General features: G+C 37.0%; 1 non-coding gene across 1 annotated transcript; it reads left to right on the forward strand.

Annotated features, from left to right (window-relative positions):
* The first annotated feature begins 2,328 nt into the window (after window positions 1–2,328).
* TRNAS-GGA (transfer RNA serine (anticodon GGA)) lies at window positions 2,329–2,401 on the forward strand. Its single transcript has one exon. It is a non-coding gene; the product is annotated as a tRNA-Ser (tRNA).
* The last annotated feature ends 5,377 nt before the right edge of the window (window positions 2,402–7,778 follow it).

The raw sequence follows: 7,778 nt of genomic DNA on the forward strand, positions 1-7,778 counted from the left end.
AGAATAAACCAGCTGAGCCAAAGCATAAATGAAGCTCAGCTGTGGTGAATGTAGTCTGATGCTATAAAGAACAATATTGAATATGAACTTGGAATGTTAGGTCCATAAATCTAGGTTAATTGGATGTGATCAAGCAGGAGATAGACTGAACATCAACATCTTAGAAATCAGTGAACAAAAATTAACAGAAAAGGTGAATTTAATTCCAATGAACATTATATCTGTTACTACTACTGTGGAGATGAATTCCTTAGAAGAAATGGAGTAGCTCTCACAGTCAACAAGAGAGTCTGAAATGCAGGACTTGGGTGCAATCTGAAAATGACATGATTATCTCAGTTCATTTCCAAGGCAAACTATTCAACAATACAGTAATCCGAGTCCATGCCTCAACCACTATTGCCGAAGAAGCTGAAGTTGACCAGTTCTATGAAGACCTTACAACACCTCCTAGAACTAACAAAAAAAGATGTCCTTTTCATCATAGGGATTTGAAATGAAAACACAGGAAATCAATAGATACCTGAAATAATAGGGAAGTTTAGCCTTGGCCTACAAAATGAAGCAGGGGAAAGGCTAATAGAGTTTTGTAAAGAGGGCACACTGGTCATAGCAAACACCCTTTCCCAACAACCCAAGAGAAGACTCTGCACACTGACATCGCCAGATGGTCAATACCAAAATCAGATCGATTAAGTTCTTTGCAGCCAAATATGGTAAAGCTCTATATAGTCAGTAAAAACAAGACCTGAAAATGACTGTGGCTCAGATCATGAGCTCCTAATTACAAAATTCAAGCTTAAATTGAAGAAAGTATAGAAAACCAGTAGGCAATTCAGGTAAGACCTAAACCAAATTCCTTATGATTATATCATGGAGATGAATATATTCAAGGAATTAGATCTGGTAGACAGAGTGCCTGAAGAACTATGGATGGAGGTTCATAACACTGTACAGGAGGCAATGGCCAAAATCATTCCAAAGAAAAATAAATGCAAGAAGGCAAAGTGGTTGTCTGAAGAAGCTTTACAAATAGTTATGGAAAGGAGAGAAGTAAAAGGTAAGGGAGAAAGGGAAAGACATACCCAACTGAATTGCAGAGATAAGGCCTTCTAAATGAATAGTGAAAAGAAATAGAGGAAAATAATAGCATGGGAAAGACTAGAGACCTTTTCAAGAACATTGGAGATAGCAAGGTAAAGGTTCATGCACAGATGGGCATGATTAAGGACAAAAACGGTAAAGGATCTAACATAAGCATAAAAGGTTAAGAAGAAGTGGCAAAAATACACAGAAAAACTATACAGAAAAGGTCGTAATGACCTGGATAGCCAAGGTGATGTGGTCACTCACCTAGAGCTAGACATCATAGAGTGTGAGTCAAGTGGGCCTTAAGAAGCACTACTATGAACAAACGTAGTGGATCATGGAGAAAATGAAGGAATTCATAAAAACATCAGCTTCATTGACTTAAGCTAAAGCCTTTGACTGTGTAGATCACAACAAACTGTGGAGCATTCTTAAAGATAGGAATACCAGATAATCTTACCTGTCTCCTTAAAAATGTGTATGTAGATCAAAAAGCAACTGTTGGAACAGGACATTGAACAACTGACTGACTCAAAATTGGGAAAGGAGTATAATAAGGCTGCATATTTTCTCTCTGCTCATTTAACTTCTATGCAGAGTACATCATGAGAAATACCAAGCTGCATGAATCACAGACTGGAATCAGGATTGCTGGGAGAAATATCAACAATCTCAGATATGCAGATGATACCACTTTAATGGCAGAAATTGAAGAGGAACTAAAAAGTTTGTTAATGAAAATGAAAGAGGAGAGTGAAAAAGCTGATTTAAACTCAACAGTCATAAAACTAACATCATGGCATCCAGTCTCATCACTTCATGACAAATAGAAGGGGAAAAATTGGAAACAATGAGAGATTTTATTTTCTTGGGCTCCATAATTACTGTGGAAGGTGACTGCTGCCATGAAATTAAAAGATGCTTGCTCCTTGGAAGAAATGCTGTTACAAACCTAGACAGCATATTAAAAAGCAGAGACATCACTTTGCTGACAAAGGTCCATATAGTCAAAGCTATGGTTTTTCCAGTAGTCATGTATGGATGTGAGAGTTGGACCATAAAGGCTGAGTGACAAAGAATTTATGCTTTTGAATTGTAGTGCTGGAGAAGACTCTTGACAGGCCCTTGGACAGCAAGGAGATCAAACCCATAAATCCTAAAAAAAAAAAAACAACCCTAAATATTCATTGGAATGACTGATGTTGAAGCTAAAGCTCTAATATGTTGGCTACCTGGGCTTCCCTGGTGGCTCAGAGGTTAAAGCGTCTGCCTGGAATGCAGGAGACCTGGGTTCGATCCCTGGGTCAGGAAGATCCCCTGGAGAAGGAAATGGCAACCCATTCGAGTACTCTTGCCTGGAGAATCCCATGGAGGGAGGAGCCTGGTAGGCTACAGTCCACGAGGTTGCAAAGAGTTGGACACGACTGAGCAACTTCACTTCACTTCATTTCATCTGATGCAAAGAGCCATTCCATCGGCAAAGATCCTGATTCTGGAAATGACTGAGGGCAGGAGGAGAAAGAGTCAGCCAAAGATTACATGGTTAGATAGCATTACCAGACTCAATGGACATGATTTTGAGTAAACTCCAGGAAATAGTGGAGGACAGAAGAAACTGGCAGACTACAGTCTATGGGGTCACAAAGAGTTGGACATGACTTAGTGAATGAAAAACCACAACAGTATACCATCTTAACAGAAAAAAATAACAAAAAATTATCTAATTATCTTCACAATAATTGGTGACTTTCTTCACAAAACCCTACATTGTTTTATGATAAAAGACTGAAAAAATTAGAAATAAAAATAAGTTCCTCAATCTTATAAGGGCATCTATGAAAATGCTACAACTAGCATCATTCTTAATCATGAAAGATTAAGCTTTCCTCAAATCAGGAACATGATAAAAACTCAACAGTCTATTCAAAACTAGGATAAAAGTTTCAGCCAGGGGAATTAGGCAAGGAAAATAAATAAATAAGATAAAGACATCCAAATTAAAAAGTTAGAAGAAAAACTCCCTCAATTTGAAGATGACAAAATATTTTATATAGTACATTTTAAAAATACAGACATATACACACAATTAGATTTCATGGAATAATTCAGCTAGGTGTTAGAACACAATATTGATACAAAAAAGTCCGTTTTATTTTTGTAGAATAACAATGAACAATCTGAAAATGTTTTAAAAAAATTACAAAAAGGTAAATTTAACAAATCAAGTGCAAGATTTGCATTTGTCAAAGAAAATGCACTAATACATCATTGGAAGAAATTAAAGAAAATCTATGTAAGTGAAAATATATGTCACATTCATGACCTGGAAGGCTTAATATTGTTAGAATATCATTACCCCCAAATTGTATATATAGATTCAACACAATCCCTATAAAATCCCAGCTGACTTTTTTCTGATCCTAAATTTCATATGAGAAGTCAAGTGACCTATTACAGCCCAAATAATCTTGAAAAATGTCAAATAATACATGACTCATACATCCCAATCTCAAACTGTACTACAAAGGTAGATTAACCATGACAGTGTGGAACTGGCTAAGCACTGACTGACATATAAATCCATGGAATAAAATTGACAGTCCAGAAATAAACCTTTATGGTAGAAGTTTTAAGAATTGGCATGGGTGTCAAGAAGAGTGAGGAAAAGGGTAGTCTTTTGAATAAATTGTGCTAAAAAGTCTGGATGCTAAAGTAATGAGTTTAATTCCCCCCTTGCTCTAAATACAAATTATATACATATATATAAATTACTAACATCAATTGAACAACTAAAACTATAGAAATATTAAAAGAAAACATATGTATAAATCTTCCTAATCTGGGGTTGTTGTTGTTGTTTAATCTGTAAATTGTGTCTTTTTTGCAACTCCATGGACTATAGCCTGCCAGTCTCTTCTGTCCAGGGGATTTCCCAAGAAAGAATACTGGAGTGGGTTGCCATTTCCTTCTCCAGGGGATCTTCCCAACCCAGGGATTAAATCATTAGGCAGTAATTTCTCAGATATGACAACAAAACACAAGCAACACAAGAACAATAGAGTTAGATTTATCAAAATTAAATTGTTTGCTGAAAGTGACACTACTAAGAAAGTGATAGAGGGGAAGCCATATAATGGGAAAAATATAACTGAATGCTAAGAAGAGGTGGTAAGCATACACAGAAGAACTGTACAAAAAAGATCTTCACAACCCAGATAATCATGATGGTGTGATCACTAATCTAGAGCCAGACATCCTGGAATGTGAAGTCAAGCGGGCCTTCAAAAGCATCACTATGAACAAAGCTAGTGGAGGTGATGGAATTCCAGTTGAGCTGTTTCAAATCCTAAAAGATGATGCTATGAAAGTGCTGCACTCAATATGCCAGCAAATTTGGAAAACTCAGCAGTGGCCACAGGACTGGAAAAGGTCAGTTTTCATTACAATCCCGAAGAAAGGCAATGCCAAGCAATGCTCAAACTACTGCACGATTGCACTCATCTCACAGGCTAGTAAAGTAATGTCATGTATGGCTGTGAGAGTTGGACTGTGAAGAAGGCTGAGCGCAGAAGAATTGATGCTTTTGAACTGTAGTGTTGGAGAAGACTCATGAGAGTCCCTTGGACTGCAAGGAGATCCAACCAGTCCATTCTGAAGGAGATCAGCCCTAGGATATCTTTGGAAGGAATGATGCTAAAGCTGAAACTCCAGTACTTTGGCCACTTCATGCTAAGAGTTGGCTCATTGGAAAAGATTCTGATGCTGGGAGGGATTGGGGGCAGGGGGGGAAGGGGACAACAGAGGATGAGATGGCTGGATGGCATCACCGATTTGATGGACGTTTGACTGAACTCTGGGAGATGGTGATGGACAGGGAGGCCTGGTGTGCTGCCATTCATGGGGTCACAAAAAGTCGGACACGACTGAGCAACTGAACTGAATTGAAGCAGAATATATCAAGAAGTATTTTACAACTCAACAATAAACAACAACATAAGTTCAAAGGTAGAAATTATTTGAATAGTGTTTTCTCTAAAGAAAATATACAAATGGCCAGTAAGCTCATGAAATTTAACTAAAAGAAAAATTCAATTAAGAACCACAATGTGATACCACTAACATACAGTGGGAGGGAAAATTTTAAAAAGAAAAAAAAAAAGGACAATAATAAATGCTGGTGAGCATGAGTATGAACACCAAAGTGTTGATACATTACTGATAGGGATGTAAAATGGTACAGCCTATTTGGGAAATAGTTGGGCAGTTATTTTAAAAGTTCACTTCTAGGTATATACTGATAAGAAATGAAAACATATATCCTTGAAAAATTTATACAGAAATGACCATGGAAGCATCATTCACAACAGCCAAGGAAGGGAAACAATCCAAATGTCTATCATTCAATGAATGTATAAACAAAAATGTGTTAAATATACACCACAGAATATTATTTCAGTTATAAAATGAATAAAGTACTTTTATATGCTACGACATGGACGGACCTTTAAAAAATTAAATGAATTAAGCTAGATATAATAGACCATATATTCTATGATCTCATTTATATGATATCTCCAGAAAAAACATTCATTAAGACATTAAGTATATTAGTTGTTCCCAGGGGCTTGTGTAAGTGGGCAGAAAATTAACATATAAATGTAAAACATCTGTTCCAGTATTTGGTTAACAGAAAGTTCTTAATTAACTGTACTTAGCTTTCTTCTTTAAAAAATTAATAAAAATGCAAGCAATAAAAATAATAAAGTTATTTCACCAAAGAAGTTAATTAAGCACATGAAACTATAATCAACATTATTCTTTACTATAAAAATGCAAGTTAAAAGTAAAATATCTATTAAGGTGGCATAGCGGTAAAGAATCTGCCCACCAATCCAGAAGATGCAAGAGACACAGGTTCAATTCTTGGGTCAGGAAGATTCTACTGCAATAGGAAATGGCCACCCATTCCAGTAGTCTTGCCTGGAAAATTCCATGGCCAGAGGAGCCTGGAGGTTCCTGGGGTTGCAAAGAGTCATACACGACTGAACATATGCACACATTAAATGACTAAAATGAAAGCATATGACCAGGGCTTCCCAGGTGGCTCAGTGGTAAAGAATTGCTAACACAGGAGATGCACGTTTGATCCTTGGGTTGGGACGATCCCCTGGAGAAGGAAATGGCAACCCACTCCAATATTCTTGCCTGGAAAATCCATGGACAGAGGTGCCTGGCTGGGTACAGTCTATAGGATCGTAAAAGAGTAAGACATCGCTTGGAGAGTAAATAGCAACAACAACAATACATAATGTTGGTAAGAATATGAAGCAACTGTAAATCTCATTTAGTGTTAGTAGAAATATAAAATGGTGCAAAGAAAGAAAGTGAAGTCATTCAGTCGTGTCTGACTCTCTGCAACCCCATGGACTGTAGCTTTCCAGGCTCCCCTGTCCGTGGAATTTTCCAAGCAAGAGTACTGGAGTGGGTTGCCATTTCCTTTTCCAGGGGATCTTCCTGACTCAGGGATCGAATCTGGGTCTCCTGCATTGCAAAAAGATGCTTTACCATCTGAGACACCAGAAGAGAGAGGCAAAATGGTACAACTACTTTGAAAAAATATTTTGAAGTTATTTATATAGTTAAAGGTATGCCTATTATATGACATCTATTTTACTTCTATATACTTATTCAATAAAATTAAAGCATGTATAAATGATAAAGCTGTATACAAATATTCATAGGAGCATTATTTTTAACAAAACCAGGAAATTATCTAAATATGCATCAACTGAGTGCAGAAACATTTCTGTATATTTATATGACAGAATGTGTGTGTTAGTTGTTCAGTCATGTCTGACTATTTGTGACTTCATGGGCTGTAGCCAGCTGGGCTTCTCTGTCCATGGGAATTCTCCAGGCAAGAATACTGGGTTGCCGTTTCCTTCTCCAGGGGATCTTCCTGACTCAAGAATTGAACCCATGTCTCCTGCATTGCAGGCAGATTCTTTACCCACTGGACCATCAGGGAAGCTATATGATAGAATGCTTTATAGTAATAAAATAGAAAGAAATAGGGATAAATATAATAATATTGATGAAGGTCAATATACTTAAGAAGTCAAACCAAAGAGAGTAGGTATTCATGAGAAAAAGATTAACACAAGTTTTGTTTCTTAGAGATTCATGTCTCCAAGAGAACCTAGACCCAAGATATTAACTTTGGTGAACCTCAGAGTATCTAGACTTCAGAAGGTATTTTATGTTAGTGATTGAGGACTTCGTTGTGTACAAATGGAGCAAAGGACCATGCTATAATGGCCTGTCAGGACTGTTTACATAAATATCAAGATTGTTGATATTTAATTGGTTTCATTGTTACAATTCTGAGTTTCAGTTCCATAAAGCCTCAGGCTGTGGCTTTCAGGTGGGTTTCTCTAGGGAAGAGTACTGAGCACACATCCCTTTAATTCACAGCCAAAGAGAAAACACATTCTTTGAGACTCCAGAAGAAAAAGAATGTAGAAACTTGTGTATGGCTTCCTTGGTCATCACCTAATGCAGTCATTTTTCCTATGACTGGCTATGTGCCCTTTTGCTATATAAAGCTGAGCTCTGAGTTTAATCAGCTATTGAGATGTGTATGTCCTGATACAAATTGGCACATTTCAGGGCAGTTCTTAAAATCTCCA

The sequence above is a fragment of the Ovis aries genome, chromosome 1 (assembly GCF_016772045.2).
Source record: "Ovis aries strain OAR_USU_Benz2616 breed Rambouillet chromosome 1, ARS-UI_Ramb_v3.0, whole genome shotgun sequence".
Lineage (NCBI taxonomy): Eukaryota > Metazoa > Chordata > Mammalia > Artiodactyla > Bovidae > Ovis > Ovis aries.